Source organism: Crinia signifera, chromosome 19, assembly GCF_055691185.1.
Source record: "Crinia signifera chromosome 19, ASM5569118v1, whole genome shotgun sequence".
NCBI lineage: Eukaryota > Metazoa > Chordata > Amphibia > Anura > Myobatrachidae > Crinia > Crinia signifera.
The window spans coordinates 12,910,100-12,922,120 of record NC_139226.1 but is presented as its reverse complement, the minus strand read 5'-3'; the positions used below and the strand labels follow the sequence as shown (position 1 = coordinate 12,922,120).

Below are 12,021 nucleotides of genomic sequence, written 5' to 3'. Positions count from 1 at the left end.
TCATCCCCTTCCCCCCTCCCCTTTCCCGTCTGTCTATGTGTACATGTTTAGTGGTTACTCAATGTGTATGGATATGTTATATACTTTTTTTTTTTTTTTCTTGTGTAATAAGGGCCTGTTTACATTAACAGACCCAGTATAGAGAGGATAAGATCTTCTGAGCAGAGCTATATCTGCAAAAACCAAGATAGAAAATGTTGAATGCCAATTGATGTTGATAATAATGTCTGTAATTTCGAAGGCTACAGTTCCACAGTTTGTTCCTTTGATTGTACTTTCTTATCCTGTACTGATATGCTATATGATATGTCTACAAATATCTAATAAAAAGATTATACAAAAAAAAAAAAAAGATACACTCGCGGGGAAACATAATAGGGTCTGAGCTTGTCGATAGTGAGGGAAGCCAGACGATCTCTGACTTTTAAAAAAAGGCAATTAGTTACAAGGCAAATCATTTTCAACTATGACCATACCATATTACAGGGCTAGAAAAATCTTTTTCAAATCTAGGAGCCAGGATGAAAGAGCAGGAGCCAGACAAACTGAAAAGAGGAACCGTGCACACGGCAAACATTGACACTGGAATACCTATTACACGTCACACACTCATTTCATATTACACGTCATAATGCAAAATACACTTTATGCCACACACTGTAATGCCTTTAGCATATCATACAACATGCCATAATGGCCATTATATATACCATACGCCGTTACCAGGGCCGGTGTAACCTCTTTGAGCGCCCCAGGCGCTCGTCCCGTCCCCCGCCCCCTCCTCTCTGACCCGGTCCCGGTGGGGGGGGGCACGCTCCAGCTTCCCCCTACACCCCCCCTCCTCCCCGCAGTGCGTCCAGACCGGGTCAGCGGTGTTTGCAGTGATCCACGGGGGTGCGGGTGCGGCACTCTCCAGCTTCTCACTAACCCCTTCTCCCCGCAGCGCAGCGCATACAGACAGACCAGGTCAGAAGCAATAGAAGTGATCCACAGGGGGGGGCGGGTGCGGCTCACTCCAGCTTCTCCCTACACCCCCTCCTCCCCGCAGCGCGTCCAGACCGGGTCAGAGGCGGGAGAGGCTGCTTCCAATGGGCAGCTCAGCTTCTCCTGCCTTTTGCCCGGTCTGGACGCGCTGCGGGGAGGGGGGCAGCGGGGGGCGGAACAGGGGACAGGGGAACGCTCACCTGCCTCCTCGGGGGGTGCAGCGGCCGCCGCTTCTATGGTACTACAAAGTACCGCCCTCCAGAGGCCGGCGCCCTAAGCAAATGCCTAGAGCTGCCTAGTGGTGGCGCCGGCCCTGGCCGTTATGCCCATTACACGTAAATACCAAACACAGATATGCCCGTTATGCCACACAGGGGTGACATGCTCTTTATCTTCACTGCTGCTGTGGTGAGCTGATGCTGCTGATGAAGCCGCCAGATGCGGAGATCGCAGAGCATGCTCCTGCTCCCCCCTTGGCAGACATTTCAAATGTGGTCATGGCCGCTAGCTCTGATTGGCTGAAGGCCGGGACCATATTTGAAATGTCTGCTGAGAGGGAAGCATTAGCGCTCTCTGTGCTGCGCTCTCCTCTTCTCCCCATCTGCCTTCATCATCATCATTGGGTGAAGTTGATAGCAGCCAGTGGTGGGCGAGCAGTGGTGCCGGATGGTGTGCACACAGTGCAAATTCACTGCACGGTAATGTGGGATGTCAGCCACTGGCACACACCACCCCACCCCCAACCCCCCGCTGCCATGCTTTCAGCTGGCCGCGGATGCTTCCGGCTGCTCTTACTGTCATAGCTGGTCAGCTCCGCCTCCTTGAGCAGCTGAGTAGCTAAAGGAGACGGAGCTGCTCACCTATGGCAGCGAGAGTGACCGCAGCTGCGACACGGACAGTCTCCTGCAGCCAGCCTAATATATGATGCAGGGGGACTACTGACACTACCCCCTGGCCTAGCACATTATTGTCATGTGGCTCCAGGTTAACTGAGATTTTGCGCAAGTGCAGAAGCTCCAATTGTGGCAGCCGAGGTTTTGTATGTATCAGCCTGGCTTTGTAGGAGAATGTCCACTGAGAGGGGTGCGGGACATGGTACACTGAAAATCTGCCTGGCTTCCCACCATCCCACTCCGCCCCTGCCACAGGCTGCTCACCTGCATAAAAAATAGAAGAGGACACCACTGGCTGTTCTCCTGCATAAATAACGATCTGGACACCACAGGCTGCTCTCCTGCATAAATAAATAACAGGACACTACAGGCTGCTCTCCTGCATATATAAAGAACAGGACACCACAGGCTGCTCTCCTGCATAAATAAATAACAGGACACCACAGGCAGCTCTCCTGCATAAATAAATAACAGGACACCACAGGCTGCTCTCCTGCATATATAAATAACAGGACACCACAGGCTGCTCTCCTGCATATATAAATAACAGGACACCACAGGCAGCTCTCCTGCATAAATAAATAACAGGACACCACAGGCTGCTCTCCTGCATATGAAAAGAACAGGACACCACAGTCTGCTCTCCTGCATAAATAAATAACAGGACACCACAGGCTGCTCTCCTGCATATATAAAGAACAGGACACCACAGGCTGCTCTCCTGCATAAATAAAGAACAGGACACCAAAGGCTGCTCCCCCTGTATAATAATAATAATAATGCCATGATGCCACAGGCTGCTCCCCCTGTATAATAATTTGTGTCATGGCATTACTATTATTATATTATACAGAGGGAGCAGCCTGTGGTGTCATTGCATTATTATTATTGTACAGGGGGAGCAGCCGGTGCTGTCATGGCATTATTATTATTATTATTATACAGAGGGAGCAGCCTGTGGTGTCATGGCATTATTATTATTATACAGAGGGAGCAGCCTGTGGTGTCATGCCATTATTATTATTATACAGAGGGAGCAGCCTGTGGTGTCATGGCATAATGCCATGACACCACAGGCTGCTCCCCCTGTACAATAATAATTATGACACCACAAGTTCCTCCCGCTGTATAATAATAATAATGCAATGACACCACTGGCTGCTCCCTCTGTATAATAATAATGCAATAACACCACAGGCTACTCCCGCTGTATAATAATAATGCAATGACACCACAGGCTGCTCCCGCTGTATAATAGAACAATAGTAATACCATGACACAAATTATTATACAGGGGGAGCAGCCTGTGGTGTCGTTGCATTATCATAATACAGAGGGAGCAGTCTGTGGTGTCATGGCATTACTTTTATATTATACAGGGGGAGCAGCCTGTGGTGTCATGCCATTATTATTAAACAGAGGGAGCAGCCTGTGGTGTCATGGCATAATGCCATGACACCACAGCCTGCTCCCCCTGTACAATAATAATTATGACACCACAGGTTGCTCCCCCTGTATAATATAAAAGTAATGCCATGACACCACTGGCTGCTCCCTCTGTATAATAATAATGCAATGACACCACATTTTTCCAGATTTAATTTCAAATTGTCTTTTTCTCCTGGAGCGAAGAATCGTAAGGCAGATGCTCTGTCTAGGTCGTGGGAAACTGAGGAGGAGTCAAAATCCTATGAAGGAAGTCCAATTATTGATCCTCTCGCTGTTGCAGCAACAACTGTACGAGTGCCAGTTCCTCCAGGTAAAACCTTTGTTAAGCCTAGCTCAAGGAAGCAGATTCTGCGTTGGGCCCATGATTCCAAGTTCTCCGGTCACCCAGGTATCCAGAAGACCTACGAATTCCTTTCTCGATGGTACTGGTGGCCTGCTCTAAAGAAAGATGTTCAGCAATACATTGCTTCCTGCCCTCATTGTGCCCAACATAAATCTTCCAATTTAGCTCCAGCAGGACCATTGAGGCCACTTTCCATTCCAAAAGGGCCTTGGACTCACTTGTCAGTGGACTTTATTACCGACCTTCCATCATCCGATGGTTATACCACCATATGGGTCGTCATAGACAGATTTTCTAAGATGGCTCACTTCATACCACTACGGGGTTTACCTTCAGCTCCGAAGTTAGCCAACCTTTTCATCAAAGAGATCTTCAGAACCTATGGGCTACCTGAAGAAATTGTGTCTGACCGAGGTGTACAATTCATAGCAAAATTCTGGCGAGCTTTATGTGAAGTTCTTAAAATTCAGGTGAGGTAGGTGTAAAACCCCACCCAAATCTAATTATCTCTGTTCAAGTAGAGCCTTTTGGCTAAGATCAAGTGTAGTATCTGTTCTTATCAGTTGGGTTTGGACCGCCCCCCTGGCAGAGAATAGAGAAAAGCTGGACCAAACCACACTTTTGGTACACTGAGGCGTAGTGTACCTCATGTTCTGGGCGGGTGTAAGGTCTGGCTGAGTATCTACGCCCTGCTGTAGGGGGGGGGGGACGACAGACTCTCCTACTGGTAGGGAGGGGAGAAGCATCGGGCCTAGTAGATGGGGCTCTTGTTCGGGGGTCTATAGCCTCTGAGGGAGAGTCACTCGAAAAGCCCGGTCTAGTATCCACTCCCAGGAAGACGGGAAAAGCTGGGACCGAGTAGATTGCTCTCTGGTTCGGGGGTTCCTAGTTCCCTCGGCCAGAGAGACAGCGAAAAGCCCAGCCCAGTACTCAGTCCCTGGGAGAGGTGAAACGTCGGGACTAAGTAGGTGTTTTCTTCTCCTTCAGTTGGTCTATTCGGCCGCTGCGGGGGAGACTCATCGAAAAGCCCGGAGGAGTATCCATTCCCATGGCGGGGGGCCGGAATGGGGCCGCTGGTGAGGCGGAGAAACACTTGGTCGGACGCTGACTGGCTGGCTGCCTGGAGTCCGAGGCTGCACTGTGCCCCCGGGGAAACTCGGGGGTGCCAAACATACACGGGTGATCCCCAGTCACCTTGCACTAGTATGGCACTAGCACTGCACACTTCCCTTTAGGTTAGCGCTTCACGTCCTTACCTCGTCCTTTTGGATGGGGTAGGACAATTTTTCACACCCCCACCCCGGCCTTCTGGCTGGGGTCTCTTTATTTATTTATTTTCCCTCTCACGTTTGTCACTTTTCACGTTCTTTGTTTTTTGTAGTTTGTCACGTTTTTTGGGGTAGTGTGGTCGACCCTTATGGGCCTTCCATTTCCCCAATGTGCTGAAGCTCTCGCCTTTTGGGGAGAGCTTCGGTCCCCCCGAGGACGACCCCGAGCCGCAAGGCGGAGGGAAGTCTACTGAGGGTCTCTCCAAACCTTCGGGTGCGGAGGACCCACCGTCCTAACCCTTCCAGGGGTTGAGGAATGAGGGTCTCTGTAAGCTTTGGCGAAGAGGACCCACTGTTCCCTTTATTCCCCTCTTCGGCCTTATGATTGAGAGTAAGTAAGTAGTAAGTAAGTATAATTTATATAGCACACTTTCTCCAGCAGGACTCAAGGCGCTTACAGACATTAAAAAACAATGCACATAATACAGAGGATGTTGGTGGTACAGTAACAGACAAGTCACAGACAAAAGAAACCCCTGAGCACACAGTAAGCATAATGCAGGAGTGGGGAAGCATTTTGGATAATAACTTCAATGGGTTGTGTACTCCACCCTGACAAGGTACCAGGTGCGGCAGCCATTTTAGGCGCTCTGCGTAGGATTACCCAGGGTGAAATAGAATACCCCTAAAAGAAATTACCCAAAATGGATGATTTCAATGTATACTCAGGTCCATGTATTTTTCATCCCATTCACAAGTGCACCAGATGAGGCAGCCATGGTGGGCGCACTACGAAGGTTACACTGTAAGGGGCGAACCATACAAGGACCCAATGCATATACTGGAAAGCAAATACTTCTGTAATAGTATGATAAACCCTGCACAGCAACATCCACGTGACCCACATCCTGCCCGCAGAGAAACCATCTGAGGCAACCAGCTTGGTGCACTGCATAGGTCAGTGCTGGCAGGGTGTGCAATCTGTGGAGGTACACAACACAGGAAAAGCACATGGGCCCTTATTCTAGTTGGTGCGGCCGGAGCCGCATATGCGGCTCCGACCGTGCAGGCGAATCTCCGCCTTCCATACGGATCGCCACGGCCGTCCGTACGCGGACATGTGGCGGTCCGCATGAAAATGGCGGGGGATACGCCTCCACTATCTTGGAGCAGCCCCCTGCATTCGATGGTCGCCGACCATCGAAGGCAGGGCCGCACGCTCCACCAGCTCCCGCACCCATAGACCTCACGGACACTTGTCCGTGTGAAAGCATGTATGGGGGCGGGCAGCTGACATCCGGCGATGTCAGATGCCCGCCCCCAACACATGCGTCACAGCCTCATTACCATGCGCACGCCCCGCGTTTGCATGGGAACGCCCATGAAACGCGGGGCGTATGCATAGGGAAATGAGGCTAAGTAGCCCCTCACGCCCCTATCCACCCCCTTTGCGGCGGTTAAAAAAAATGTGCGGCGATTTCGCCTGCACATGCGCAGAGTGCCCTTTGCACATGCGCAGAGCGAAAACATCGGCGGAACGGCCGCAAGCGGCCGTTACCGCTTACATCAGAATAAGGGCCATAGTGAGGTAGATGTGTGCTGCAGGAGAGGAGGGGGGGGGGGAGAGAAATGACATGTACACACATTTGCAGAGGACTGACACCTTTACAAGGGATTGATGGGTGAAGTGTTGGTGCATAGGCTGGCCCTGCTGCTTCCCCTCACAGCTCCATGCTCACAATGAGGGGTAGGGCTGGGGGTAGTCCAGGTGTTTTTAGCCGTAGGGGTGGTGGGCTTGGTCCACTCATTGCAAAGGTCAGTTGAGGCCACATGATGTACCTGAGTTTTTTGGATATAATGCAGTCCTTCAGCAGTAATGATGGTTTGTTCTTTGCCTTCTGGTTTCCTTCGGTTTAACGCGGGTATAACGCTGCTATTAATTTAAAGATGACCCTTCAGACACTAGACCCCTAACGTCCTAAAGGACTGACGTCCAAACTATACTCAATATATAAGCCTAAAAAACATATGTCCATCCTGAATTAGCTGCCCCTCCCAATACACCTCCCCCACCAGCAAAAGGTGCTAATCAGACCATACCAATGTAAGAGCAGTAGCACTATCCCAATATTTCTAAGTTCTTCACATAGCACAGATAAAACCACAATAGCAGCTTTTACAGATTTAAAGCGATCAGTGCAAACAGCTGCGATGTTCTGCAGTAGAAATCTGAAATAAGTTTACCCCGTTTAAATCAGTGCAAACAGCTGCGATGTTCTGCAGTAGAAATCTGAAATAAGTTTACCCCATTTAAATCAGTGCAAACAGCTGCGATGTTCTGCAGTAGAAATCTGAAATAAGTTTACCCCGTTTAAATCAGTGCAAACAGCTGCGATGTTCTGCAGTAGAAATCTGAAATAAGTTTACCCCGTTTAAATCAGTGCAAACAGCTGCGATGTTCTGCAGTAGAAATCTGAAATAAGTTTACCCCGTTTAAATCAGTGCAAACAGCTGCGATGTTCTGCAGTAGAAATCTGAAATAAGTTTACCCCGTTTAAATCAGTGCAAACAGCTGCGATGTTCTGCAGTAGAAATCTGAAATAAGTTTACCCCGTTTAAATCAGTGCAAACAGCTGCGATGTTCTGCAGTAGAAATCTGAAATAAGTTTACCCCGTTAAAATCAGTGCAAACAGCTGCGATGTTCTGCAGTAGAAATCTGAAATAAGTTTACCCCGTTTAAATCAGTGCAAACAGCTGCGATGTTCTGCAGTAGAAATCTGAAATAAGTTTACCCCGTTTAAATCAGTGCAAACAGCTGCGATGTTCTGCAGTAGAAATCTGAAATAAGTTTACCCCGTTAAAATCAGTGCAAACAGCTGCGATGTTCTGCAGTAGAAATCTGAAATAAGTTTACCCCGTTTAAATCAGTGCAAACAGCTGCGATGTTCTGCAGTAGAAATCTGAAATAAGTTTACCCCGTTTAAATCAGTGCAAACAGCTGCGATGTTCTGCAGTAGAAATCTGAAATAAGTTTACCTGTTGATGGAATATAGAGAGGAGTCAATTCACAATCGATATCCAAGAAAGTTATAAATATTATAACGCGGGTATAACGCTGCTATTAATTTAAAGATGACCCTTTATAACTAGACCCTTCAGACACTAGACCCCTAACGTCCTAAAGGACTGACGTCCCAAACTAGAGGGGTTAGGGGAAAAACGGGGCCCTTCTCCTTCGGGAGAAAGCCCAAATCGAACGCACGGCCCCCTTTGCACGTGTTTTGGCACAGCACTGGTGGTAGGGAGCACACCTCGGGCTCCTGAGTTTTTTCAAACTCACTACTGTCTCCTCTGTGCTGTGTCTACCATCTGGTATGGGGCTCACTGCCTAATACTGGTGTATCTACCTGTCTGATCTGGGGCTCACTGCCTAATACTGCCATATCTACCTGTCTGGTATGGGGCCCACTGCCTAATACTGCCATATCTACCGTCTGTTTTGGGGCTCACTGCCTAATACTGGCGTATCTACCGTCTGGTCTGGGGCTCACTGCCTAATACTGCCGTATCTACCGCTGCAGTGCCACTCTTACATGAGCCACGTGTTTGTGCTGCACACTTGTGTGGCTTAGCATAGTTATCCAGCTACCTCTGTGCAACCTTTTGCCCTAAAAACAATATTGTGAGGTGTTCAGAATAGACTGGAAATGAGTGGAAATGAATGTTATTGAAGTTAATATAGCGTAGGAGAAAAAAAAAACAAATTCTGCGATTTTAGCAGTTTTTATGCCTTTTTAACAAATAAATCAGAACCCAAAACCCCAAAAATCCAAACACAAAACACTTAGGAGGTGTTTTGGCAAAACCCATTAGAACCCAAAACCTCAAGGTAATCAGAACCCAAAACCCAAAACCCGAAAAGTGGCCGGTGCACATCCCTAGTAAAAACCGGCCTTTATAATGGCATGCGATGCGACCGATGCGATGGACCCGATTTTTTTACATTGGAACCAATGTTAAATGGCCCAATATACCCAATTTTGATTGTATACCCACCCTGATGGGTAATTTGTATGTGAAATGCCCCCCCATTGTTAACGGGCCGCCACAATGAACGCCAACCTGAAGCGTGGCGAGTGCAGCGAGCCTGCGAGGGGCGGCGGTACGCGTCCTCCGACCTTTTCATACCCCCACTATCCACATCGGTGTGGAGTTGGTTTTATATAGTGAGCCCGAAGCGTGGCGAGCGGACACGTAATACATGTGAAGTTATGCGCGTCCGCTCGCCATGCTTCGGGCTCGGTGGCTCGCTGCGCTCGCAACGCTATATAAAATCAACTCCACGCAGACGTGGATAATGGGGGTATGAAAAGGTCGGAGGACACGTACCGCCGCCCCTCACGGGCTAGCTGCGCTCGCCACGCTCCGGGTTGACGTTGATCGTGGCGTTGACAATGGGGGTGCATTTCACATAGTAATGGCCCAACAGGGTGCTTATACAATTAAAAATGGGCATTTAACATTGGTTTTGATGTAAAATCGGGTCTCAGGGACAATTTTACATTGAATCCAATCTAAAAAACAGTTGCATCGGTCGCATCGCATAGCATGCGATTTGGTTGCATGCGATGCGATCGACCCAATTTTTCGCACCCGATGGCATACAATTAAAGTCGGTGGCGCCGTGCTAGGAAACAAGTACCGTTTATGTTACTATTAATTATGTATATAATATATGTGTGTGTCCATACATTCAATGGTCGCCCCCATTCAATGGTCGCCGACCAACATATGATTTCTGCAGCCCTCGCAGTTCTAGGACACTGTCTTGCTGTCTGAGATTTGTGAGCGGACTGTACGGGAAGCCGACGGGCAAATGACATGTGCTTACATCAGCTGCCCGCCCCTCCGCACTTGTGTCACCGCCGAATTACCATGGGTACACGCATGGAATGCCCGCCGCCCCGCGCCCTCCACCCGCACTGCTGTGTGCAAGCGGAGGGCGAATAATCAATTTGCCGTGGCCGCTCACACAATGTGGCTCATGCACATGCGCATTACTGTTTATGCACAGTCGCAAAGCATCGCTCCCCTGTGCAAACTCACAGGGGAGCGTATGGACTAGAATGAGGGCCGCTATACATTGTGACTCTCCCGCATCACTCGTCACTGCAACACGTCTTCCTTTCCCTCTCCATTCGTCTTCCTCTTGGGCTTCATTCTGGGTGGTTGCTATGGGCAACCAATCAGATACTATCTATTATCTTCTGGAAGGTGCCAAATCAGGCATGTCCAAACTGTGGCCCTCCAGCTATTGTGAAACTACGAGTCCCATCATGCTACAGTTTTGCCATTAGGGAATGCTAAAACTTTGCCAAGGCATGCTGGGATGTGTAGTTTCACAACAGCTGAGGGGCCACAGTTTGGACATGCCTGTGCTAAATAAATACAGTAGATTCTGATTGGTGGCCCATAGCAACATCCCCTGTGAAGTAGAACTCCCATTTTAGTAAATTTGCCCCTTTGTATTTTTATTTTTTGTTATTATATGATACATCCTATGTTTGTTTTCTTACATTTTATTGGCACCGTACCGTTTCATTGCACCAGGCCTCTGGCCTTATATTGGAAGTCATTTTTGTCTTTCCTCTCAATGTTTTTCAAATACATAAAATGTTGTTTTTTTCCCCCCAAAACAAATAAATCTGTGGGCTACATGCAAAAGCACCTAGTGTTTACCCTGCATACAAACATAATACGTGTATTTGCACCTATTGATTTGCTCCAAATTCAGAATCAGCCCCATAATGAATCTTTTACCTTTTACTCATTTACTCAGTTAGGGGAAGTAGATACAGTATGACCTGGGTAGATTGGTGGAGACTTGCAGTGGCGTAGGTGCTGGGGAGTCTGCCGCAGGGCCGGATTATAATGGGGGCACAAGGGGTCAGTGCCCCTGGGCCTCCCTCTAGCTAGGGGCCCCTTGTGGTTGGCATGTATTTAAAAAAAAAAAATTAAGGTTTTGTGCATGGGAGTGGGGTAGTGCTGCAGCTTCACCTATCTGCCAATGTGACAATGATTAATGGTGCTGAGCATAGGGAGCCAAGGCACACTGCTTGCACAAGTGTGCAGTGCATTATTGGGAGTTGCCTAAGTCCCATGACACTTTGCACCAGAGGGCAGAGGCTGAGATGTTTGTGCTGAGCTCTGATTGGTGGAGCTCATTACATGCTTCTCAGGCCCATGGAGAACAGCAGCAGCAGCCTAGTCATGGGAGGGTTTTTAATCAGAGGCAGCACTGGGACAAACACAGGCTTTTCATGTGGTATGTATGTATGTATGTATGTATGTATGTATGTGTATATATAGATATATAGATATATATAAATAGATACTTGGTTACCGGCACTCCAAGATACACATGACAACTGCCCAGGTGCTGCACTCAAAGAAATGGTTCTATCCTTGAAAACTGAGTAAAATCTGAAATGTTGGAGCTGATTGCGTCTGCATAGTCATTTTTGTGAAGTCCAAAGGAGTGCCACTTACCACATCTCTCTCCCTCCCCCCCCCCCCCCCACCCCCTCTCCCCTCTCTCTCTCTCTCTCTCTCTCTCTCTCTCTCTCTCTCGTATATATCCCCTGCAGTTACCCATTGACCAAGTTTATTCTGCCTTTACTCTGTGTTTTGACAGTGTAATATTCTCCTATGCAGTTTGCGGCCATGCTGAGCCTGCTGTCAGCACAACACATGCTGTAGAGCCATGTGCTGCTGCTGCCGCCCGGGAGGGACGGAGGAGGAAGGGGGGGGGGGGGGGGAGAGTCAGACCAGGGCCCCTGCCGGCCCCTCCAGCAAGCCCGGGCCTGGTTAATGAGTACCCCCACCTGTGACCCTGTCTGCCTGAATGCCTCCGTTCCATCTCCGCTGGGGTCCCGTCGCACCTACAGGCAATGAAAATGTCCTTCCCAAAATGGCTGTGCCATCCTCTAGCATTCATAAAAACTGTCAATGAGGCGGCGGCCATTTTGGGAAATACATTTTCATTGCTGGTACGGAAATAAAACCCCAGTGGCAGATGTAGGC

The 12,021-nt window shown here is 48.8% G+C and overlaps 1 long non-coding RNA gene across 1 annotated transcript in view; it reads right to left on the bottom strand.

The window, feature by feature from the left end:
• Window positions 1-12,021, bottom strand: part of LOC146041692 (uncharacterized) — a 77,165-nt gene that overhangs the window by 42,237 nt on the left and 22,907 nt on the right. Inside the window, exon 4 of the long non-coding RNA XR_014463552.1 lies at window positions 7,914-7,974. This is a non-coding gene — a long non-coding RNA (uncharacterized LOC146041692). The remainder of the gene's footprint in view (window positions 1-7,913; window positions 7,975-12,021) is intronic.